This window comes from Pituophis catenifer, unplaced genomic scaffold (assembly GCF_029215685.1).
Source record: "Pituophis catenifer annectens isolate HBS135680 unplaced genomic scaffold, rPitCat1.0.hap2 SCAF_2, whole genome shotgun sequence".
Classification (NCBI taxonomy): Eukaryota; Metazoa; Chordata; class Lepidosauria; order Squamata; family Colubridae; genus Pituophis; species Pituophis catenifer.
Genome location: NW_027256882.1, coordinates 2618992 through 2645222, shown reverse-complemented (window position 1 = coordinate 2645222; position 26231 = coordinate 2618992). Strand labels below are relative to the sequence as shown.

At 44.4% G+C, this 26231-nt stretch overlaps 1 pseudogene; it reads left to right on the top strand.

Moving 5' to 3' along the window:
* The first annotated feature begins 1512 nt into the window (after positions 1-1512).
* On the top strand, positions 1513-24262 carry LOC139309245 (zinc finger protein 208-like; annotated as a pseudogene).
* Positions 24263-26231: the final 1969 nt, after the last annotated feature.

Genomic DNA, 26231 nt, shown 5'->3' with positions numbered 1-26231 from the left:
GGTTCCGTTCCCACCCAGTGTCCGGGGAAGAGCTCGAGTGGTGGTGGGGGCTGATGAGGGTCTGCCTTGCGGGAGCCCAGCAGGAGAGGAGGCAGGATTCGCACCAGGGACCGCAGTGACTCCTCCCAGGGAGGAGCGGGGAGGAGAGAAGCAGGGCAGCATCTCCAGCTGCCTCCTTCCTAGCCATGCTTGGGAGGAACCTTATAGCCCTTTGGCTGATGGGTTAGGGCTCCTGGCAGGGGTGTGTGAACCTTCCTGCGTGTCAGAGGAAGACTCGGATCTCCAAAGGACACCCTGAACAGGGGAAAGGGGGCATCCTCAGCCAGGGTCGTTTCCTGGCATTTCATTGGATGTGAAGTGATACTGTATTTCATGGTTTGTTCATCTTTTTAGGGTTCGGCGGGTTTCTAATCCTTGCATTTCATTTTATTGCAACATACTATACTATATGCTAACTATATACCATATACTAGAATAGAACAGAATTCTTGATTGGCCAAGTGTGATTGGACGCACAAGGAATTTGTCTTGGTGCGTATGCTCTCAGTGTGTAGGTCAGTAGGTCAAAGGTCTCAGTGCCAGGCTGTAGCAGCACACTGCCGGCTGGTGATCTGTGGGTCTTTCCTGCTTACTTCATTACCTCATTATTGGCTCAGATGTGGATGATCTAATATACTACCTAGAGAAGATGGCAACTTGAGAGGGGGGTGAATAACTTCTATCCAATCAGAATACTGTTACTGTGCTACCTTTTATCTGCTTGTGTAAAACTGTATAAAAATAAAGTTCTCTACGAAGTCTGGAGAGACATCTTGGAGACATCTTGAAACAGAGCAAAAGCCTGGACCTCTGATTTACAACATCAGTGTACGTAAAAGAAAGGATACATTCATCAAGAATCATAAGGTACAACACTTAATGATAGTCATAGGGTACAAATAAGCAATCAGGAAACAATATCAATATAAATCGTAAGGATACAAGCAACAAAATTACAGTCATAAGTGGAAGAAGTTGGGTGGTGGGAACGATGAGAAGATTAATAGTAGTGCAGACTTAGTAAATAGTTTGACAGTGTTGAGGGAATTATTTGTTTAGCAGAGTGATGGCATTCAGGAAAAACCTGTTCTTTGTCTAGTAGTTCTGGTGTGCAGTGCTCTATAGCGTCGTTTTGAGGGTGGGAGTTGAAACAGTTTGTGTCCAGGATGCGAGGGGTCTGTAGATATTTTCACAGCCCTCTTTTTGATTCGTGCACTATATGCTATGCTATGCTATGCTATGCTATGCTATGCTATGCTATACTCTATGGTATATACTACCATACTATATATTACTAATGTACTGTACCATACACTATGCTATACTATCTTATAATTTTCCATTTTAGATACATAAACTGGAAGGTATTTGCATGTCTTCAGATATGCAAATCCGTATGCAAATTATATTTCAGCTCAAGTGGACCGAAAGAATGGCTGTTGTTGTCACTCCTATGGTAACAGAAATGATCTTATGAATGAAAAGGCATTTGGAGATCCACAAGGATTCCTTGGCCCCTTTGGGAGTTACCTCACCGGATAGAGAAAGGATGGAGACACAACACTTAGCAAGAGTGGGAACTGAAAAATATCCTTCTGCCATTCAGCCCGGGAACTGTGGGGAGATCTGGGCAAGAGCTGGGCAGAAGATCCTGGAGGAGGAAACCATCATCCATTCAGAAGTTCAGCCCTGGAACTTCAGGAGCCTTCAATACCAGGAGGCTGAGGGTCCCCGAGGACTTTGCAGCCGACTCCATGACTTTTGTAGGCGATGGCTGAGACCAGGAAAATATACCAAAGCCCAGATGCTGGACCTGGTTGTTCTGGAGCAGCTCCTGATCCTTCTTCCCCTAGAGATGGAGAACTGGGTGCGGGAGTGTGGAGCAGAGAACAGTTCCCAGGCGGTGGCCCTGGCGGAAGGCTTCCTCCTGAGCCAGGCGGAAGAGCAGAAGGAGCAGGTCGAGTTGCCGGTAAGAGGCCTTTATCTTGGAACTCCAGGATAGTTTTAGGGAATAAAGAGTGGGTCTGAATACTTCACCTCTCCCTACCAGCTTTCTCTAGTATTTGTAATATATGAATATAGAATAGAACAGAATGAGCTGGGAGGGACCTTGGAGGTTTTTTTTTTTTTTTAATTTGATTTATATGCCGCCCTTCTCCGAAGACTCAGGGCGGCTTACAATGTGCTCAGCAATAGCCTTCATCCTTTTGTATATTTATACAAAGTCAGCTTATTGCTCCCACAAACTGGGTCCTCATTTCACCTACCTTAGAAAGGATGGAAGGCTGAGTCAACCTCGAGCCTTGGCGAGATTCGAACCCTGCAGTAATTGCAGGCAGCTGGTCTTAATAACCAGCTTAATAACAGGATGCCTTAAACCCCTGTACTACCAAGGCTCTCTAGTCTAGAGAGTCTAGTCTAGTCTAGACTAGTCTAGTCTAGTCTAGACTAGTCTCTCTAGTCTCTACTCTAGAGGACTAGAGGTCCTCTAGTCCAGCCCCCTGCTCATGCAGGAGAACCTATACCATTTTAGATAAGTGTCTAGTCTCTTCTTAAAAACACCCAGTGATGGAGTGCCCAGGATTCCTGCAGGCAAGATGTTCCACTGGTTAATTGTTCTCACTGTTAGTAAGTTTCTCCTTAATTCCAGGTTGCTTCTCTCTTTGATTAGTTTCCAATCATTGTTTCTTGTCCTGCCCTCTGGTTCTTTGTTGAATAATTTGGCCCCCTCTTCTTTGTGGCAGCCCCTCAAATACTAGAATACTGCTATCATATCACCCCTAATTCTTCTTTTCTTTGGATTAGCCAAAACTAAATCTTGCAGCTGTTTTAATCCAGTGATGGCAAACCTTTTCGGCACTGAGTGCCAAAAAGGTTGCACGGAAATGTCATGCGCGTGCGCTCATCGGGACTGTGCTCTGGGAAAGCCAAACTTCCAGATTCTAGTGCGTATGCGCGCTCGACGATCAGCTGGCTGGTGCACACGTGCATGCCGGTTTTCGGCACTGCCACACGCGCGAAGGGATCACGCTCCAGAAAAGCCAAACTTCCGGGTCCTAGCGCTTATGCGCGCCTGATGATCAGGTGGCCGGCACGCATGTGCAGGCCAGTTTTCGGCACTGCTCGCACATGAAGGACAGCTGATTCTCATGCACACATGCGTGCCAGAAACCCAGAAGACAAACAGGCAAGGCTGCACGTGCCGGGCGACATGGCTTCGTATGCCACTTTGGGCACGCGTGCCATAGGTTAGCCATCACACTTTTAGTCTCTGGGCCTTTGATCTAGTTGCTCTTCTCTGAACTTTTTCCAAAGTCTCAGCATCTTTTTTGTAGCATGGTGACCAAAATTGGTTGCAGTATTCCAGGTGTGGTCTTACTAGAGTTTTATAAAGTGATACTAGTACTTCACATGATCTTGATTCTATGCCTCTGTTTATACAACCTAGGACTGTATTAGCTTTTTTTGGCTGCTGCTGTACACTGCTGGCTCATATTCAAGTGATCATCCATTAGGACTCCAAGGTCCCTCCCACTATTTTTGAGCCAGGTCTCACCTGATCTGTACTTATACCTTTGATTTCGCCTGCCTAAATGTAAAACTTTGCTTTTCTCCACATTGAAATTCATTTTGTTGGATAGGGTCCATTGTTCAAGTTTCTCAAGATCTTTTTGGATTCTGAGATGTTTAACTAATGCTTGTAGGACATTGTTCCATTGGTTTCTCACTCCATTTCACTGATGGATATTGTGGGCTTTGAGGTTGTGTTCTGAGAACAAGAAACCACTTCATATTGAGTGATGCCTGTTCATTCTTATTTTCTCCTTCTGTCTATTTGAAGTTCTTCCCTGTGTCAATCAGCAGTCCTGAGGGAAAGAGGATTCCATCAAATCCCCCTGGGGAGCTGTTTTTCTGGAGGATCCCTCAGGAAGATCCAAGTCAGCACACTTTGGGAGGTAGTTGAAGGTCCCCCCTATACAGAGTGATCCCAGCTCTCTCGCCTTCCCTTTGTCTTCCCTTTGGTAGAATACCTTCTCCTCTTTCGCTCTTTATTCATTTTAAAATTCTGTCTCCTTCACAGGGAATCATGGAACGAAGTTTTTTGGTCTTTATGATGGAGCTGAAACAGTGGTTGAACCTCCAAATCAAGTAAAGGTAAGATAGATTTGTATTCTGTCTTTTCTTCAGGAAGTCAAGCTGATGTACAAATCCCTCCATCCTTCCATCCCGTCACCCACACCCCATTTATTTTATTATTTATTTATTTATTTATTAGATTTTTATACTGCCCCCTCTCCCGAAGGACTCGGGGCGGTGCACAGCCAAAAGTTAAAAACATACAATATAAACTATTAAAATACGTTTAAAACAGAATTAAATCTACAATGGCTCCCCAATTTAAAATGCCTTACCCATACCCCTATAAAAAAGACGAATTTAAAATTTAAAAATTTAAAATTCCCACATTTAAAAAGGGGGAAGATTTAGGCCAGGCCAGCTTGATAAAATAGAAAAGTCTTAAGCGCGCGGCGGAAGGTGCGCAGATCCGGGATCCTACGTATCTCCGGGGGGAGCTCGTTCCAAATCGTAGGTGCCCCCACAGAGAAGGCTCTCCCCCTAGGGGCCGACAGCCGACATTGTTTGGCCGACGGCACCCGGAGGAGCCCCTCTCTATGGGAGCGTACTGGCCGGTGGGAGGCTATTGGTGGTAGCAGGCGGTCCCGTAAATAACCAGGTCCTAAGCCATTTAGGCTGTGTTATTTTCATATTTCTGAGCAGGGTGCATAAAAATCAATGATTTTTTAAAAAAAATAAAAAAAATATTTTTTTGATTTAAATCGGATTTTTTTTATTTTTATCGGATTTATTTTAATAAAAAACTTTTGGGGTAAAAATCTATCGTAAGATAGTTTTCTATTTAAGATACATAAATAATTGAGTTTATTCAGCATGAAATGGAGCTTAGTTATGTAGCATGAGGCTTTATATTCTGCAACGCTGGGACTATCGGTGAGTCAACAGTGGGTCAAAGGAGTAGCAGAGATGACAGTTGCTCTTTAAAAATTATGATTTAAATCAAGTTGATTTAAATCAAGCCTTTTTACTAGTGATTTAAATCATGATTTAAATTGTGATTTAAATCAACTTGATTTAAATCAAATCCACCCTGTTTCTGAGCAATGTGGAAAGGAGAATAGCAGGTTCAAGTTGCTTTCAGCAGGTTAGCTTCCCTGAAGACTGTTGTTGGGACACAATGTTTGTCATTTCTACCCTCAGATTCTGTTTAGGAAATGTTTTTTTTTAAAGACCACTCATTAACTTCCACTGCAGGGTACTCTTCCTACTCTTAGTTTACAAGAAGTAATTTTTTAAAAAAAATCCTTCAAGAAATAGGAATGTAGGAATAAACGCATCACAGTGGCAGCAACTGGTAAATAGATCCATGCTTTTTATTATTCTTTGACCTGGAATTGTACAAGGCTAATAAAAAATAGAGAGCCTGGATAGCTCAACAGACAGAAGCACTGTAATTTAACACCAGCTGTCTGCAATTAAAGTAAGATCGAATCTCGCCAGGCTCAAGGTTGACTCAGCCTTCCATCCTTTCTAAGGTAGGTAAATTGAGGACCCAGTTTGTGGGGGCAATAAGCTGACTTTCTATAAAATATACAAAAGTATGAAGGCTATTGCTTAACGCACTGTAAGCCGCCCTGAGTCTCCGGAGAAGGGTGGCATATAAATCAAATAAAAAAAAAAATAACTAAATGGTCACATTGTAGCATTACATTTTTTAAAAAAGCCTTGTTTGTAACCAGTGATTAAAAAATAAAATCATCAGATTAAAAGATAAGGCAGATTATTAAAATCCAATGACAGTGGCCAAATGGAAAAGTCTCTAAGTAAAGAAGGAGCATATATTCAAGGCAGTTTTGGACACAAAACAATCCAGCTCTTGAAAGGCTGCAGAATGTCCTTCCTGCGGAATTTTCTCTGTTTTGTCTTCTCCCGTCTCCCTTAAATCTTGGATTCATATCAAGCACAGCTGTTTGAATTATCAAATACCTTAGCTTTGGGAATTTGTGAACAATGGAGAAAACCCCGCAAATCCTCCTTGGTCTTTCTGTTTTTCCTTGTTCAGGAGGGTCTTGTGTCCTTTGAGGAGGTGGCTGTGTATTTCTCTGAGGAGGAGTGGTCTCAGTTGGATCCTGACCAAAAAGCATTGTATTGGGAAGTCATGCTGGAAAATCATAGGAACATGGCCTCTCTGGGTAAGAGTTTGCTACGCTCCAAGATGGTGTTCGGGAAGATATTCTATAATTAAATGCCATCATTTATTTCTTAAGTAAAAAATCTCCAGTCAGATGTCATCTCTGCAAATAGCGAAGGAAAATATCTGGCCTTCTCCTGCTCCAAGATTGAAAGAGGTGAGGGTACTTCAAGTCCAGGTTTGGTGCTGCTGCTGCTGCTGAGTACCACTGTTTAGAGTGGCCTAGATGGGGGAGAGATAAGAGTACTGTATTTTTTGGAGTATAAGACACACTGGAGTATAAGACACACCTTAGTTTTTGGGGAGGAAAATAAGAAAAAAAAAATTCTGCCTCTGCCTACGAGCATCCATCTGTATTCATCTGGCTAGCGTCCTGTCAGTGTTTGAGAGAGTTGAGGGCTGTTTGGAAACTGAAACAGTATTTGCTGTGTGAGCAACAAGGAAGGAGACAGCAAGGAGCCTGGCCGTGGCTTGGGTCAACTGTTCTAAAGCTGCATGCTGTGCTGATCTCTGAAACTAAAACTGAAACTCCTATTCTTGTGTTTTACTTGTGTTGGAAAACCTGCTTTTGGTATTGTATATTTACTCTATATTATATATAAAGAGAAGTTATTGAATCCTGCTGAATCAGTTACTTGTGTGTGCTTTCTGGATGTGATTGCTGCTGCAAACTCTGACAGTCCTTGTAGCAAATAGCAAACAGCTAGGTCAGCTTCAGCACATTATTGCAGCCTGATTCAGCATGAGCAGCTGATTGGTGGGTAGATCAGTCTCCTGGAATACCCCTAATCAGCTGTTCCAGGCTGCAGAGATTGCCACAGACCATCGTGTCCTCTGTGCCTTGTGTTTTTGGCTACATTCAGAGTATAAGACACACGCAAATTTTCAGCCTCTTAAGGGGGGGGGAAAAGTGTGTCTTATACTCTGAAAAATACGGTATTTATTTTAATGGGGGAGGGGCAGAAGGTGATGTATGTTACACCAGCAGAGAAAGGTATTTTCTAAATTTTTGGACATTTCAAGCACATATCACCATTGGGTTAAATCATGCTGTTTTCCTATTGCAAACATGGTGTTGGGGGTTAATAGAATTCCTGATTTTTTTTTTAATCTGCGTCTATGTAATTTTGGCAAGAGAAAATGAATAGTAAAGAGAAGGTAGTTTGGATAGGGAAAAAAATAACTTGTTTCAAAATAGCTTTACTTCTCACTGTTGAAATTAACCCACTCCAATAAATGTTAGGCTATCTCCTTACCTGCCTGGATGTTTTCCCTGATTATTCCTTAAGTGAGAGCTGAGTCTGGATGAGATTTGAGTACCTATGGATAATTGTAGAGAAAGAGGTATTTTCTAGATATTTCCAAAGCTTTTATGGCTTATGAATGTAGACATTATACCCTGTTCCCCTGAAAATAAGACATCCCCTGATAATAAGCCCAATTGGGCTTTTGAGTGCATGTGCTAAAATAAGCCTCCCACCGAAAAATAAGCCCTCCCCCAAAATATTTAAATGTAGAGCTGGAAATCAGGTAAGATGGCAAGAGGAGTCCCATCTTGCTCCACGTGCCCCAAAATAATAAGACCTCACTGAAAATAAGGCCAAGGGCTTATTTTGGGGTTCAAAAAAATATAAGACAGGGTATTATTTTCAGGGAAACACGGGTTATTTCTATACCATGTCATTGTAAGCATGCAAACGTGCAATATATTGGGATTTCACAAAAATAAAGAAGAAAATTCATATTTTCTCATAGTTCGATGATTTTCACTAGCCATTTTTCTTTTCCTTTGAAGGTAATAATGGGCAGGAGAATCAAGATACCTGTGAACTGTTCCAAGCGATCAATGGAGATGGAATGGAGAGGTTAGCAATTCAAAAGAAAGTAGAAAGACATGAAAGAAACCCGTTAAATAACTGGAATCAGGAAAGCTCGTCTTCCATTGATGATTTGATGCAAGACTTTCTTGCCCAAGAAGGGGGGAAAAAGAAATATATTAGGAAAAGTGTAAAACCAATTCAAGCTAAATTACATATAAACAAACGCTATCCAATCGAAATCAAACAAGATGCTATAAGCAGACACAATGGAAAAAATTACACTGGGACTTTTTCTCCTGGGAATAGATCCCTTATATCTCCAAAAGAAATCCATATAGAAGAGAAGCGTTATGAATGTGTGGAATGTGGAAAAAGCTTCACAACAAGCAGTCAACTTACTTTCCATAAAATGTTCCACACAGGACAGAAGCCATATAAATGTGTGGAATGTGGAAGAGACTTTAGATCGTGGGATGCTCTTTTTTACCATAAAAGGATCCACACTGGGGAAAAATTATATAAATGCATGAAGTGTGGAAAGACCTTTGATCAGAGCAGTGATCTTAGTTCCCATAAGATGACCCACAAAGGAGAAAAACCACATAAATGCATGGAGTGTGGGAAGGCCTTTACTCACAGGAGTAAACTTGTGATCCATAAAACGATCCACACAGGAGACAAGCCACATAAATGCATGGAGTGTGGAAAGGCCTTTTCTCAGAAGAGTCATCTTACAGTCCATAAAAGAGTCCACACAGGGGAAAGACTATATAAATGCATGGAGTGTGGAAAGACCTTTGCTCGAAGCAGTGACCTTACTTCCCATAATATGATCCACACAGGAGAGAAACCACATAAATGCATGGAGTGTGGAAAGGCCTTTTCTCAGAAGAGTCATCTTACAGTCCATAAAAGAGTCCACACAGGGGAAAGACTATATAAATGCACGAAATGCGGAAAAACCTTTTCTCGAAACAGTGACCTTACTTCCCATAACATGATCCACACAGGGGAAAAGCCATACAAATGCATGGAGTGTGGAAAAACATTTGCAGAGAGGAGTAATCTTATTTCCCATAACATGATCCACATAGGGAAGAAGCTATATGAATGCATGGCAAGTGGAAAGGCCTTTACTCAGAGCAGTCTTCTCCCTTCCCATAATATGATCCACAGAGGAGAGAAACCGCATAAATGCATGGAGTGTGGGAAGGCTTTTGCTCACAGGAGTAAACTTGCAATCCATAGAAGGAACCACACGGGGGAAAAGCCATATAAGTGCACGGAGTGTGGAAAGACCTTTGCTCATAGAAGTCAACTTACTAAACATAATAGGATTCACACAGGGGAGAAGCCATATAAATGTCTGGAGTGTGGAAAGGCCTTTGCTCAAAGTGGCGGTCTTGTTTCCCATAAAAGGATCCACACAGGGGAGAAGCCATATAAATGCATGGAATGTGGAAAGACCTTTTCTCAGAAGAGTCATCTTACAGTCCATAAAAGAGTTCACACAAGGGAAAGACTATATAAGTGCATGGAGTGTGGAAAGACCTTTACTCAAAGCAGTGACCTTACTTCCCATAACATGATCCACACAGGAGAAAAACCACATAAATGCGTAGAGTGTGGGAAGGCTTTTGCTCACAGGAGTAAACTTGTGATCCATAAAAGGATCCACACGGGGGAGAAGCCATACAAATGCATGGAGTGTGGGAAAATGTTTGCAGAGAGGAGTAATCTTACTTCCCATGGCATGATCCACATAGGGAAGAAGCTACATGAATGCACGGTGTGTGGAAAGGCCTTTGCTCATAGAAGTCAACTTAATAAACATAATAGGATTCACACAGGGGAGAAGCCATATAAATGTCTGGAGTGTGGAAAGGCCTTTGCTCAAAGTGGCGGTCTTATTTCCCATAAAAGGATCCATACGGGGGAGAAGCCATATAAATGCATGGAGTGTGGAAAGACATTTTCTCAAAAGAGTCATCTTAAGGTTCATAAAAGGGTTCACACAGGAAAAAATATTTAAATGCATGGAGTGTGGAGACATTTGCCCAAAGCAGTGACCTTATTCCCTATAACATGATCCACACAGGAGACAAAACACATAAATGCATAGAGTGTGGGAAGGCCTTTGGTCACAGGAGTAAATTTGCGATCCATAAAAGGAGCCACATGGGAGAGAAACCACATAAATGCAGGGAATGTGGAAAGACCTTTTCTCAGGTGCCCCCCTCTCATCTCCACGACAACCAGGCTTCAAAGGGATTTAGCAGGCAAAAGTTTCAGAGTTCATCTTTCGCATATCCTCTGCTCTCTCTATGCCAGCGTTGCAATGCTGACAACTATAGCCCAACCTACCAGAAACATAACTGTAAAAAACAGACTGGAAATAAAAGTTAAAATAAGCGAAAAAATAGTAAGAGAACACCTGTCTGATCTTGATGAATACAAATCACCAGGACCTGATGGATTACATCCCAGAGTTCTAAAGGAGCTGGTAGATATCAGTACCACTGTACCACATCTTTCAAAAATCCTGGAACACCAGGGAACTACCAGAGGACTGGAAAGAGCTGATGTGGTTCCCATCTTCAAAAAAGGAAACAAAAAAACCCAGACCCAGGAAACTACAGACCAACATCAATACTCGGGAAGATGCTGGAAAAGATAATAAAAACCCAGATCTGCCAACACCGAGAAATGAGTAAAGTAATAACTAGCAGCCAGCATGGTTTTGTTAAAAACAGATCATGCCAAACCAATCTTATTTCATTCTTCAACATAGTGACTAAATTAGTAGACCAGCGAAATACTGTGGACATAATATACTTAGACTTCAGCAAGGCATTCGACAAAGTAGACCACAACCTACTTATTTGTAAGCTAGAAAAAAGTGGGATAGATAGCTTCAACACCAGATGGATTCGCAACTGGCTGACAAACCGTACTCAACGAGTAGTCCTTAATGGGTCTAAGTCTACGTGGAGTGAAGTAAGCAGTGGGGTGCCACAAGGTTCCGTCTTAGGCCCAGTATTCTTCAATATTTTCATAAACGACTTAGATGAGGGAATAGAAGGGGAACTTACCAAATTTGCAGATGATACTAAGCTGGCAGGAATAGCTAACACCCTAGAAGATAGGCTCAAGATCCAGATGGATCTTGACAGACTTGAACACTGGGTCCTATCTAACAAAATGAAATTCAATGTAGAGAAAAGTAAAGTCCTACACTTAGGTAAGAAAAACCAAAAGCATACATATACACTGGGTTAATAGCAGTGACTGTGAGAGGGATCTTGGAGTCTTAGTGGACAACCAGCTAAATATGATCCAGCAGTGTGCAGTGGCAGCCAAAAAAGCCAGTGCAATCCTAAATGGCAATAACAGAAGGATACAATCAAAATCAAGTGAGGTACTAATACCACTCTGTAAAGCCCTAGTAAGACCACACCTAGAGTATGCATCCAGTTTTGGTCACTATAAAAAAGATGTTGAGACTCTAGAAAAAGTGCAGAGGAAAGCAACCAGGATGATTAGGGCACTGGAGACTAAAACATATGAAGAACGGTTACAGGAACTGGGCATGGCTAGTCTAGTGAAGAGAAGGACCAGGGGAGACAGGATAGCAGTGTTCCAATATTTGAGGGGCTGCCACATAGAGGAGGGGGTCAAGCTCTTTTCCAAAGCACCTGAAGGCCACACAAGGAATAATGGATGGAAACTGACCAAGGAGTGATTTAACCTAGAAATGAGGAGGAACTTTCTGACAGTGAGAGCAATCAACCAATGGAACAGCTTGCTTTCAGAAGTGGTGGGCGCTTCATCACTTGAGACTTTAAAGAAAAGATTGGACTGCCATTTGTCAGAAATGGTTAGGGTCTCCTGCTTGAGCGGGGGGGGGTGGGTTGGATTAGATGACCTATAAAGTCCCTTCCAACTCCGTTATTTGTTAAAACCTGATTTTGTTTTCATCCGTGTCGAAATGATGTACTCAATAAAACAGTTCTTTGAGAAAGTTGAAAGTCTCGGAGTGCTGAACTGGTTGGGTTCATTAGTCGGAACCCTGTCAGGTGCCACTTACCATCAGGTTTTCTTCTCTTTGTTCTCACTCTCATACAGGATTGGTCCAGGGGTGAAATTTAAAATTTTTTGCCACCGGTTCTGTGGGTGTGGCTTGGTGGTCATGTGACTGGGTGGGCAGGGTCAACATGACATCACTCACGCCACTCCTCTCTCCCTTCCTTTCTTTTTCTTCTCCGGCGGGGATGGCAGCCGACGGAGCCAACTGCCCCACATTCCAGCCACCTGGGAAGGCTCACCCTGCATCCACTTGCTAGCCCTGCATCCTGTTGCTCACTGGTGGCTGCCTCTCCTGCTTGCTGCTTCCGGGACTGTTGCTGCGACTTCAGATCTTGTCATTGCCGGCCTGCTACCGCCTCTCAACTGAGAGGCGGACAGGAAACAGCTGGTGCTTGGGTTGGCACCCACTGCTTCCATGCCTGTGCAGAGGCCCCAAGCCTGATTGGGAGCAACATCGCTGCCCAGGATTACTCAGGGCTTGCCCAGGAGTAATCAGGCCTTGATAGCCCAGGCGGCAGAGGATTAATTAAGGCTTGCTAGCCTGGACAAGCTGCAGCTGGATCTGTGCACCGGTTGCATGGCTGGGGGGTGGAGTCGGGAGTAGCGGGGTGGGGTGCGCCAGGCATGTCCCCTGTCATTGGCTGATGCAGATGGGACCCAAGGTGGAGGGGAAGACAAGTGGGCGGCAGTGGCCCAAAGGCCCCATAGAAACCGAGTGTGCCAGGTCCAAAAGGCGAGCGAGCCTCGCCATGTTCTCCCAAGGCGGCTCTTCTTCGGGTGAGTGCAGCGGGTCTCCCTTACATCTGCCTGCCCTCCTGGGGCTGCTCATGCACACCTCAGCAGAGCAACAATCTCGGCTCCAGAGGCTGCTGCAGGAGAAGGAAGAAAGTGCTCTGGGAGAGTGGGCAGCCTGGCCCAGAAGTGGCAGATCCCCCGTCATGTGCTGGATGCAGGCAACGGGGAAGGCAAGTGGGCGGCAATCACCCAAAGGCCGCGTGGAAGCCGAGTGTGCCAGACCCAAAAGGCGAGCAAGACTCGCCATGTCCCTCTGAGGAGCCGAGCGCAGCGGGTCTCCCTCTCCCCTCCCCCACCGTCAGCATTGGCCTTACCTTCTAGATCCTCCGCCGGCGTATTCAGCATACCCATCATCCCAACAGAGCCAGTGCATTGGTAAGGCTGACAGTGGGCGGCCCTTGGTGGAGATGCAACAGCTGAGAGGGGCTGAGAGGGGCAGCGCCACTACAGCGGTGCTCCAGGAGGGCAAGCTGATGTCCCAGACAGTGCTGCACATGCAGTGCCCTCCCGAAGCACTGCTGCCACAGTTTGCTTTTGTTTTGCAGTGGGAGAAGGAAGAAAGTGAGGCTGCCCTTGCCGAGCAATCACCGCATCTTCCCAGCCTTGTCCGCCACCTCTACGCGCTATGCTTAGAAGTCCCCTCCCTCCCTCCGCCGCTGTTCGCTTTCATTTCAGGGCAGGAGAAGCCAAGATCCAAGCGCATGTAACCAAGAACAAAGGATTAAGAAAGCTTTATACATTTTCACTAAAGGAAAAGGCGGGATGAGGCGAGATAAGAAGAAGTATCATCTAATAAAAATTTTAGTAATAATTCTACAATTTGTTCTATTGGTCTCTAATTGTCCCTATTCCTAAGCCTTGGCTAATGAATGCCCCAGGAGTTATGTAATGCACATTTTATTGGTTGCAGGCCATCACTATTCCTAATTGTTAGCTAAGATCTGAAAGTTGTCAGCTTTCTAACTACCCAGAATTGTTACAAGATTTACACATGCAAATTTTCTGTAGATAAGCAGTCTTTGTTCTTGCCAGACACACTCCGGAATTACAGGCTTCCTGTTTTACTTTCAAGTGTGTGTCATGACCCAGCTTTATTTTAGCATACAGCCCATCAATAGGTTGCACAATTGGATCCCTCTTTCTAAAAAAACGATAAAGCTTGGTTCATGTGAGGGAAAAATTCATCCGATGCTTCTAGAGTTTACTTTTGGGGCAGAACTGACACATTTTGAAATCTTCCTCCTCTTGTCCTCCGTGCCTGTATCTCTTGGTCCTTGCAATGTGTCTTGCACCTGTCGAGCCCAAGCCTCCGCTCGACAATAATGGGATTGGGAGGAGGAGGAGGAGAATAATGCACACGTACCTGATGCTGCAGGACTGTGCTCAGCAAACAGGACAAACAAGGACGCAGGACTGCACCCAAATGCTGAACACACGAACTCACAAATGGTGGTGGTGGCACCGGGAATAGGCGGCCGAGGGACCGGGCATCGGGCTAAGGAAAGGCGAGGGGGGATTCGACTGGGATGCTCCCATGAACGAGAAAACCCGGAAGAGGGGTGCGCGTGACTGCATGTCACAGCTGATTGCTATCTAGCCAGTAATAAGGGAAGGGTGGGGCAAATGTATAAGGGGCACTACGTAGCAGCTGTTCGTAGCGCCAACTTTAAACTACTATAGAGCTCAGCGTTGTTCCGGAGCCCCGCTAAGCATTAAACCAACTTCACTGAAGACTCTGCATGTGTCCCGTTGTGTTTTCTTGCTACCTGCGAATCGCCCAGGAGAAGGAGCTGAGAGCACCTCTATGAAGGTTATGCTTCTGCCATCTGCATGGCCCAGTCCTTTCCCCTCACACAAAGAAATCATTGGCTTAAATGCGAAGTGTATAATAAACAACTGGTGTAAGAAAATATAAAATATATTTCCACTTCATTGCCAATAACCGTCAAGAGAAGCAAAACAAAAAAGGGAGAGCGATGTAGTAGCAATATGCAAAATAATACATTCCCACCGGTGTTTGTTTGTATTTTTCAACAGCAAGCAGAGGACCAAATACAGGGCTATTTATTTAAACAATAAATATAACACATGACATAAAGGACAATGACATTGGCCCTCACATTCATGAAGACAGAAAGGGCATGCTGCAGACCTTGTTGCTCAAAGAATTTTGGCTGGCAGGATCTGGGAGAAGAATACTTTCTGCAGTGGCTCCTGCCCTCTGAAACATCCTGCCCCTCAAGGTGAGATCTGCCCCTATCCTCTTGGCCTTCCAAAAGGACCTTAAAGCCTGGCTCTATAGAGTGGCCAGGAGTCCCAAGGAGGACATTCCATACCCTAAGTAGTGTACAGATTAAGAGAAGACTGGCTTTCCAGAGGAGGCTGCGATAGAAATGACATCACTGAGTCTTGACTCTCTAGGGCAAGGGTCCCCAAACTTGGCAGCTTTAAGACTTGTGGACTTCAATTCCCAGAATTCTCCAGCCAGCTATGCTATTTCTTTTTCTTCAGTATTATTTCCTTTGTCAGAAGCTGACAATTTTCAATTATTCTTAGGCACCCAGAGCTGAGAATTGGAAAAGGGCAGCTCTGCATATTGAACTAAAGAAATAAAAATCTATAGAAATCTCCATTTTCCCGACAGGAAAATTTTCCCTCCCTCAGGAGTCGCCGCTGCTTTTCTCTGACAGACAACCAATGAGAAGTCTCTTTACTCTGCTACTCTGATGCCCATCATCCCTGCCCTCCCCCTCCCCTCAAGCACTGCTCCTTCTTCCCGCCCTTTGCAGTGTCCCTGTCACATTGCGCAGAATCCACCAGGGGGCGCTCTCTGCAAAAGGAAGGTAACGAAAGGCGCTTCCCCATTGGTCCACTGGAGGGCGAACGTCACAGTTGACTTTCCAGAGGAGGCGTGAGATCACAAACGCTGGCCGCTCTAGGACGCCGCACTCTCTCCCTTTAACCCCTGGAGCTCCCATAGGAGGCGGAGAGGCTGCAGGAGAGTCGGGGGCGGGGGTGGGGGGGTGGCAGATCCAGACGTACCCTGGGTGAGTTGGGGGCTCTTCCCGTGCAAAGGGAAGCGGAGGAGGGAGAGACTCAGTAGAAGAGGAGAGAAGCCGGGCGAGGAGGAAGCAAGATTCGCACTAGGGGCCGGAGTCCGGCGTGTCTCCGGAGGGGGAGAGAAGCCGGCCGGCCTCTCCCAGGTGCCTCCTTCCCAACCTCGGCCCTGCGCTTGGATGACCCGGTTGGGTTCCAGGCAGGTTGGGTGAACCTACCTGCGTGTCAGTTCTCCAAAGGCCACCTTGAAGAAACGTCATTTCTTGGCGTTTGATTAGATGGGAACTTATCTTTCATGGTTTGTTCACCTGCTTGATGCTTGGCAGGTTACATGAATACTCCTTGGAGGCAGGGGTGAAATCCAGCAGGTTGTGACAGGTTCTGGAGAACCGGTAGCAGAAATTTTGAGTAGTTCGGAGAACCGGTAGCAGAAATTTTGAGTAGTTCAGAGAACTGGCAAATATCACCTCTGGCTGGCCCCAGAGTGGGGTGGGAATGGAGATTTTGCAATATCCTTCCCCCAGGAGTGGGGAGGGAATGGGGATTTTGCAGTATCCTTCCCCTGCCACGCCCACCAAGCCACACCATGCTCACCAAGCCATGCCCACAGAACCGGTAGTAAAAAAAATTGGATTTCACCACTGCTTGGAAGTAAATGTAGATCTAGGTTTTAAAAATAAAGCCCATCCTTGTAAGTAAAAATAGAAAATATTCTAAAACACACACTATTCATCTCCTCAAAGCAACTTCAACCCCTATACCAGCTCTGAAAAATACTTCCTTCCATGGGACGAGTGTCGTTCAGTGGTTACATCCATATTTTCTAATTCTTGAAATTTATTTTCTTTTCCATCTCAGATATACAAAGTGGAAGCCATTTGTCCGTCTTCACATACAGCCAAGGTATCTCAGGTAAAGTGGAGTGAATGGCTTGCTGAAGTCCCTCTTGTGGTAATGGAAACCATCCTCTGAATGAAAAGGCATTTCAAGATCTAAAACGTTCCTTGGAGTTACTCTAGAGACAGAGATAGGATGGAGACACAACTTTTAGCTAGTGAGACAACTGAAAAAGAACCTTCTGCTGTTCAGGATGGAAGATGTGGGGACATCTGGGAAAGAACTGGACAGAAGATCCTGGAGGAGGAAACCATCCATTCAGAAGTTCAGCCCTGGAACTTCAGGAGTGTCCAATACCAGGAGGCTGAGTGTCCCCGAGGACTCTGTAGCCGAATCCACAACTTCTGTAGGCAATGGCTAAGACCAGAAAAGCACACCAAAGTGCAGATGCTGGACCTGGTGGTTCTGGAGCAGTTCCTGGCCGTTCTGCCCCCAGAGATGGAGGGCTGGGTGCGGGAGTGTGGAGCAGAGACCAGCTCTCAGGCAGTGGCGCTGGCTGAAGGCTTCCTCCTGAGCCAGGCGGAGGAGCAGAAGGAGCAGGTCAAATTGCAGGTATGAAATCTTCATCTAGGGAGCCCAGAAGTGGTTTGAAAGGAATAAATGTGTTTGAATTTTTCATTCCCCCCTTCCTGATTTCTCTGTCATTCATATTATGTGGTGATGTCACACCAATTCTTGTAGGACGTTGTACTGTTATTCATTGTAGATTTGAGACAACCTTTCCTTTCTTTACTGAATGTCATTGATGGATTTTGTGGGCTATGAAATTGTTTTCAGAGAACAAGAATGATATTGTGTGATGTCCATTAATTATGGCTCCTCCCCCCTCCCCCCGCCTGTATTTCAAGTCCTTCTTTGTGGAGATCAGGGATCCTGAGGGAAGGAAGAATCCAACACATCCCCCTCTGGAACTGTTTTTCCGGAGGTTCTCTCAGGAAGATCCAAGTCAGGACACAGGAGGTAATTAAAAGTTGTCCCATTCCTCAGAGAAAACCCAACTATGTCATCGCCATGTGTTCTCTTTTGTACAATACGTCCTCCTAACTTGTTATGTGTTTTATACTTCTGTATCACTGACAGATCTTCATGGTGGAGCTGAAAGAATGATTGAACCTCCAAATCAAGTAAGTGGAGGACATTAATTTATTAGATTTGTATTCTCTCTTTCCTTCAGGAAGACCACTCTCTACTTCCATTTTCTTTCTTGTTTGGGTTGATTTATTTTCATGTTCCTGAGCAATGTGGAAAAAAGAATAACATGTTCAAATTGCTTTCAGCCAGCTTAGCTTTCTCTGAAGACAGCTGTTGGGACACAGTGGTGTGTTTAGTAATTTCTAATCTCGGATTTGTACCTGATTTGGATATGTAGGCCAAACTATGTATCTTTGCAAACACTGAGAATTGCCTTTCCTGGGGAATTTAGTTTAGTTGAAGATTTTTCCTACCCTTCACCACCCATATCCCAGAGAAATGCTGTGGGCTGCATATGACAGTGATGGCTAACCTTTTTGCCATCGCGTGCCAGGAGAGGGGGGGGCGGGGGAGGGTCGTGCGCGCATGTGCCCATGCGCATGCGTGCGCAACCCCTCCCCCTCCCCCCCGCTCCTGGCACATGATGGCCTGGTAGGCCCGTTTTTCTTTCTTACCTGGTTCCAGATCCTCTCTGTGTATCTGGGAAGGGTGAAAACAGCCTTTCCCACTCCCTTGGAGGCCCTACGGAGGCTGAAAGGGCCCATTTCCCAACTCTCGGTGGGACAGGAAGTGACATTTTTTGCTGTCCCCAGCCTCCAGAACCTCTCTAGAGTCTCTAGGAGCCTCTCTAGGAGTCTCTGGAGGCTGGGGACAGGAAAAAATGTCACTTCCTGTCCCACCGGGAGTCGGGAAATGGGCCCTTTCAGCCTCCGTAGGGCCTCCAAGGGAGTGGGAAAGGATGTTTTCGCCCTTACCAGATACACAGAGAGGATCTGGAGCCAGGTAAGAAAGAAAAACGGGCCTTCCCCACCCCGCCCCCAGGCCCTCCAGAGGCAGGAAACAGCCTGTTTCCCTACTTCTGGTGGGCCCAGAAGGCCCGAAAATCAGCTGGCCGGCACACGCATGCGCCTCAGAGCTGAGCTGGCGTGCCCACTAATATGGCTCCGCGTGCCACCTGTGGCACGCGTGCCATAAGTTCGCCATCACGGGCATATGATATAATCAATAAAATCAACATTAAAATCAGAATTTAAAATAAAAAATGGTTAAACTTATACAAATACTATAAAATTTCAGAAGGTGCAAAATTTCAAGATGGGGGTTAGCAGTTGTTGATGGCCAGCCAACTCCATGGTTGAGTGGGCCTCTGTCTTCCACGCAAGGTTGAACAGCTAGGTTTTGACCCCTTTGCAGAAAGCCAAAGGACTGGGGGTTTTCTTCACCTTCCTTACCCAGCAGTTACATGTACATATTAAAATGGAGCAGGGAGGGCACCAAGCCCTGAAGCAACCCACAAAGGAGGGACCATAATCTCTTGCTACCAATTAACACTGATTGGAACCAACATTGGAGGAAGGAGATGAATCAGCGCAAAACTCTGCTGCCCATCCTTAGCTCCCTAAATTGGCCCAATAGCATGCCATAGTCAATGGTATTGAAAGGTGTTGAGAGGTCACAAAAAGCAAGGATGGATGCACCACCTCCATTTCTCACTAGAGATCATCCATGAGTACAACCAATGTAGTTTAAGTCACTAGACAAGAATTGTCCATCATGATAGGGTCCAATGATGGCTTCTTGAGTAGGGAAAACAGCAGCACATCTTTAAAGGGAGCCGGAAACCCCCATCCAACAAGGATGAATCCATCAGGGGTTAGACTGACTCACATATCACCTCCTGTGGGACCTGTTACCAGCCAATAGGGCATGGATCTAATACAGATAATGGTGTTTCCATTTTACAGGACCCTATCCACTTCCTCAGGTCCAACAGAATCAAACCATTCCCAGATAACTAGGCGAGTCTGTTCCCTGGGCATCTGCATAGGACCGTGATGGCGAACTGGAAGTTGGCAAACAGGCTGTTTTCGGCCTCTGGAGGGCCTCCAGGGGTGGGTGGGGAAGGCCGTTTTCGCCCTCCCAGACTCCTAGAAAGGCTCTGGAGCCTGGTGAGAGAGAAAAACAGGCCTACCAGGCCATTGCGTGCCAGGAGTGGGGGTCGCAGGGGGGGTGTCGCACTAGCATGCACAGAGGCGGGGCATATAGAATTTTGGGTATGAGCACGTGCACGCATGATCCCCCCTCCGCTCCTGGCACACGATGGCAAAAAGGTTAGTCATCACTGGCATAGGATTTGCACCACGTTTGCAATCCAACTGTGAGCGAATGAGCGAACTCTGAACAAAGGGATGATAGGGAAACAGATAAAAGATATATGATAGGTCAATCAATATACAGTGAGTTAGTATTACTGAATGGCACTGAAAATCCTGAAGAATAAATGAAGTTGATAAACATGGCTAAAATATTTCTTCAGGCAAAGGTTTTTGGCTTCATACCTTTTCTCAGCTAAACCTCGGAATCCTACCAAGCACAGCCATGTAACTTAGCACATATCTTTGGTTTGGGAATTTGTGAACAATGGAGAAGATCTTGCAAATCGTTCTGGTCTCGTTGTTCTTTTTTCCCATATTCAGGAAGGTCCTGTGTCTTTCAAGGAGGTGTCTGTGTATTTCTCTGAGGAGGAATGGTCTCAGCTGGATCCTGACCAAAAAGCGCTGTATTGGGAAGTTATGCTGGAAAATCATAGGAACGTGGCCTCTCTGGGTAAGGGTTTGCTACCTTGCAGTCAGATTGTTTAGGAAGTCATAATGTATTTAGATGCCATCAGCTGCACTGCAGGTGAAGCATAGCGTTCCCCAAGACTTGTGCACCTTGTGGAAAGGTGCAAGGCAGGTTTTTGAGTGGAAGCGCTGGTTCTAGGGCTCAAGTTGAAGAGGAAACTCCTACCTGAAGCCCAGGATTGGCTCTACTGCTGAGGGTTACTCTTCAGGGTGGACTTAATGGTGGAGAGATAAATAATTGTTTCTCATCTTTATGTGTGTAACGCCAGCAGAGTCAAGCTAGTCATCTTTTGATGTTTTGACCTACTGAGCCCGAATGTTTCACCATCACTGGCTAAATGGTACCATTTTCCAATTGCAAACATGTTGTTGAGGCTTAATAGAAGAACTTTTGTTTTTTCCCCCTGCAATCATACAATTTTGACAGGAGAAAATGATAGTAAAGGGAAGATAATTTGGGAAGAAACAGACATGTTTCAAAATTTATTTAGTTGTCACAGGTCTCTCTTGGAATTGGCACCCTCCAGTAAATGTTCATTTTTCTCCTAATTTATCCTTGAAAGTTTCCCCTGATTCTTCCCCAAATCAAAGCTGACTCTGAGTGAGATGTGAATAGATCAGAATAATTCTAAATAAAAAGGATGTTTGCAATAGTGGTGATTAGTGGCAAAACAGGATGTTAGCTCATAAATATAGGAATTATCATTTCCAGATCAGCTGTTGTACCAGTGCCAAGACATATTGGAATTGGGCCAAAATTCAAAACGAAATTTGTAGGACTTCCTACAATTTAATATTCTCACTAACCTTGCTACTATTTTCATTTCTTTTTTTTTTAAGGTAATGACGGGCAGGAGAATAAAGATTCCTATGAACTATTACAAGGGATAACTGCTGGAGACAGAATGGAGACGTCTGCAATTGGAATGGAAATAGAAAGGTATGAGAAAAACCAGTCTGACAATTGGAATCAGGAAAGTTCATCTTCCATTGATGCTCCAGTGCAAGACGTTGTGATCCAACACAGGAAAGTAAAGGAATATATTGTAAAAGGTGTGAAAGAAAGCAAAGACAAATTACATGCAAATGGATGGTATCCAGCCCAAATTAACGGAGAAGTTAACACATTCAGAGACAATGGAAAAGATTACAACTGGACATTTACTCTGTCTCATGGATATAGGTCACTTACATCCCAGAATAAGATCTACACAGAAGAGAAGCAATCTAAAAATTGGGAATGTGGAAAGAGATTCCAAAAGAGTAGTCAACTTACTTCCCATAACTGGATCCACACAGGGGAGAAGCCATATAAATGCAGAGAATGTGGCAAATGCTTCAGGAGACGCAGATATCTTACATCTCATAAAAGGATCCACTCAGGGGTGAAGCACTATCAATGCAAGGATTGTGGGAAGACTTTTATATATCATAGTCAACTGGCTTCCCATAAAATAATCCACACAAAGGAGAAGCCATATGAATGCAGAGAGTGCGGTATGAACTTCAAGAAAAGCAGTTATGTTACTTCCCATAAAAGAATCCACACAGGGGAAAAACCCTATCAATGCATGGAGTGTGGAAAGAGCTTTAGGTCAAGTCATCAACGTACTTCGCATAACTGGATCCATACTGGTCAGAAGCCATATAAATGCATGGAATGTGGAAAGACTTTTGCTTGGAACAGTTCTCTTACTTTACATAAAAGGATCCACACAGGGGAGAAGCCATATAAATGCATGGAGTGTGGAAAGACTTTTGCTCGGAACAGTCAACTAACTCTGCATAAGATGAACCACACAGGGGAGAAACCATATAAATGCATGGAGTGTGGAAAAGGCTTTAAGTCAAACGGTGATCTTACTTTCCATAACAAGATCCACTCAGGGGACACACCATATAAATGCACCGACTGTGGAAAGAGTTTCTGTGAAAATGCATCACTTATAAAACATAAAAGGATCCACACAGGGGAAAAGCCGTATAAATGCATGGTGTGTGGAAAGACCTTTGCTCAGAGGAGTTATCTATTTTCCCATAATAAGAGACACAGACAGGAGAAATCATATAAGTGCATGGAATGTGGAAAATGCTTTATGTCAAATGGTGGTCTTCAGACCCATAAAAGGATCCACACAAGGGAGAAACCGCATCAATGCATTGAATGTGGAAGGGTCTTTACATCACATAGTCATTTTAAGATCCATAAAATGACCCACACAGGGGAGAAACCATATAAATGTGTGGAATGTGGAAGGGGCTTCATGTCACAAAAGTCTCTTAGTACCCATGAAAGAATCCACCTAGAGGCGAAGCCATATAAATGCATGGAGTGTGAAAAGACTTTTGCTCAGAGAAGTACTCTTACTTTCCATAAGAGGATCCATTCAGGGGAGAAACCTTATAAATGCATGGAGTGTGGAAAGAGCTTTGCTCAGAGGAATCAACTTACTTGCCATAACAGGATTCACACAGGAGAGAAACCATATAAATGCATAGACTGTGGAAAGAACTTTGCTCAGAGAAGCACTCTTACTTTCCATAGCAGGATCCACACAGGGGAGAAACCATTTAAGTGCATGGAGTGTGGAAAGAGCTTTGCTCAGAGGAGTCAACTTACTTGCCATAACAGGATCCACACAGGAGAGAAACCATATAAATGCATAGTGTGTGGAAAGAACTTTGCTCGGAGCCATCAACTTAGTCGCCATAACAGAATCCACACAGTGGAAAAACCGTACAAATGCATGGCATGTTGAAAAGGCTTTACTGCAAATGATGATCTTACTTTCCACAAGATCTTCAAATTCCAAAGTGGCCGAATGTTGATCACATTGTTCTAGAAAGTCATAATTTTCAGATGCAGTTGAAATTTTATTTTGGGGGAAGTGCCTTTAATTTGAACAGATATTAAATAAATGTTTTTAATTGAGCAGAACCTATACTTCAGAAAACTGCCACAGTTGTTCTTGACCAAACACATAGAAAGAATGGAAGTTGCCTCTGGAATGTGTGTGTATGTGTGTGTGTACACATATATACACACATACATATGTACTGTGCATTCAGAAAGTATTCAGATCCCCTTCACTTTTGTCAATTTTGTTATGCTGCAGCCTGATTCTATGGTTGTTGTAATTCATTTTTTTCCTCATTAATCTACACTCAGTGTATATTACACTTTCTGAAAGCACTGTGTATGTGTGTAATAAAATCAGACTTGCAGAAGTCGCAATCTTATTTAGTCAAAGGCCTCATTACTCATTAATCATCACTTACGAAGTCGAGGTAAAAGAAAGGCACACTTTATACACAATGGAACAATCATTGCTAATGTCCATTTTTCCCCTACACCAGTTTTTTCAATGGAATGGGACAACTCACCGCAGCCAACTCACTGCAGGAAAACTTGCCATGGGACAATTCAACAATTACTTTATCTTTTGGACTATGCTCTCTACATGGGACTCCCCTTGAGGTGCACTCGGAGGCTCCAACTGGCGCAGAGTGCGGCCGCGTGGGTGGTTATGGGAGCGACGTGGAGTTCCCATGTTAACACCTCTCCTGCGCGAGCTGCACTGGCTCCCGGTGGTCTTCCAGGTGCACTTCAAGGTTTTGGTTATCACCTTTAAAGCGCTCCATGGCTTAGGACCTGGTTATCTACGGGACCGCCTGCTACCACCAATAGAATCTCATCGGCCAGTACGCTCCCATAGAGGGGCTCCTCCAGGTGCCGTCGGCCAAACAATGTCGACTGGCGGCCCGTAGGGGGAGAGCCTTCTCTGTGGGGGCACCTACGATCTGGAACGAGCTCCCCCCGGAGATACAGAGGATCCCGGATCTGCGCACCTTCCGTCACGCGCTCAAGACTTTCTTATTTCATCAAGCTGGCCTGGCCTAAATCTTCTCCCCTTTTAAATGTAAATTTTAATTTGTTTTTAAATTATTGGGTATTTTAAATTTGTCTCAGCCAAATTATTTAATTTGTTTTTATTCTATTTTAAATTTTTGTATTTATGTGTTTCGTTCTGTGGCTGTTCACCGCCCTGAGTCCTTCGGGAGTAGGGCGGTATAGAAATCCAATAAAATAAAATAAATAAAAAATAAGATGCACCGGAGTATAAGACGCACCAAGATTTCAAAGAGGTAAACAAGAAAAAAAAAAAGTTTTTACCTTCCCCGGCCCCCAGGAACACTCTGCAGGCCTCCCAACCCTCTGCGCGTCCTGTTTTTGAAAAAAAAAAAAAAAAAGTTGCGCAGAGGGTTTGGGAGGCCTGCAGAGTGCTCCTGAGAGCTGGGGAGGGCAAAAATGCGATGCCTGGTGAGTTTGGGAGGCCAAAAACAGGCCCATTTTTCACAACAAAGAGGCCTGCAGAGGATTTGAGAGGCCTGCAGAGTGCTTCCTGGGGGCTGGGAAGGCCAAAAACACTCCCATTTTTGCGAAAACAGGCCCACTTTTGGTCTCCCAAGCCCCCCACATGTTGCATTTTTGCCCTCCCCAGCCCCCAGAAACCCTCTGCAGCCCCCATTTTTGGCAAAAATGGGACGTGCAGAGCGGGGTTTCAGGAGGTCACTATTTGGTGTATAAGACACACCAACATTTCCACCCTCTTTGGGGGGGGGAGTGCATCTTATACTCCAAAAAATACAGTAAATTATTTAAAAGAATTAAAAGGTAATTTTTGTCATTCACATTTCAATTTGTCCCTTTAGCATCCTTCATTAATTCTATTTCACAATTTCTTTGATTTTAATATAACTCTTGTCCCTGAGCAAGTTCTGTGGCAAGTTTCAATATTTGTAATTTCAAGTATTATTCTTGAGTTTACAGTCAGTGGAGAATCAGCAGCAGTGGTATCAAGCCAAAGATTCTCAATCTCATCATTTTGCCCTCTGCACAGGTAGAGATACTCAGGGAAATCTTGAGTGCAAACTCAGGAGATTGGATGCAATGAGTAGACGACTTCCAAAACAAGGAACAAATCTTAGGGATAGGGATAGGATAGTTAGAAATATAGAAATAGAAAAGAAGAGAAATAGAATAGAAATAGAAGAAAGAAGTAGAATAACTTTATTGTCACTTTAAATGTACACTAATCAGCATACATTAAAATGAAATGTTGTTGTGTCCAGCTCTCAAAGGATAACCCACATAAACCCACATACATAAACATCAGTCTAATTCGAACTTATACATCTACATGGCAAAAAAAAGAATCCTGCGAATTTACAAGATGGATGGCATAAAGAACAAAGCTGTTACAGAATCTAGTGGTCCTGCTACAGATACTTTGAAAGCTCCACCCAGAGGGGAGCAACAGAAACAGACCTGAAGTGGATGTGTGCAGTCTCTAAGCACACAGCTCTCTAACAATGCTTCGAGCTCTAACCACATAGGCCTTTAGTTTCCTACTCATGTTTCCCTATGAGGTAACTCATTCCCTACTCAACCCT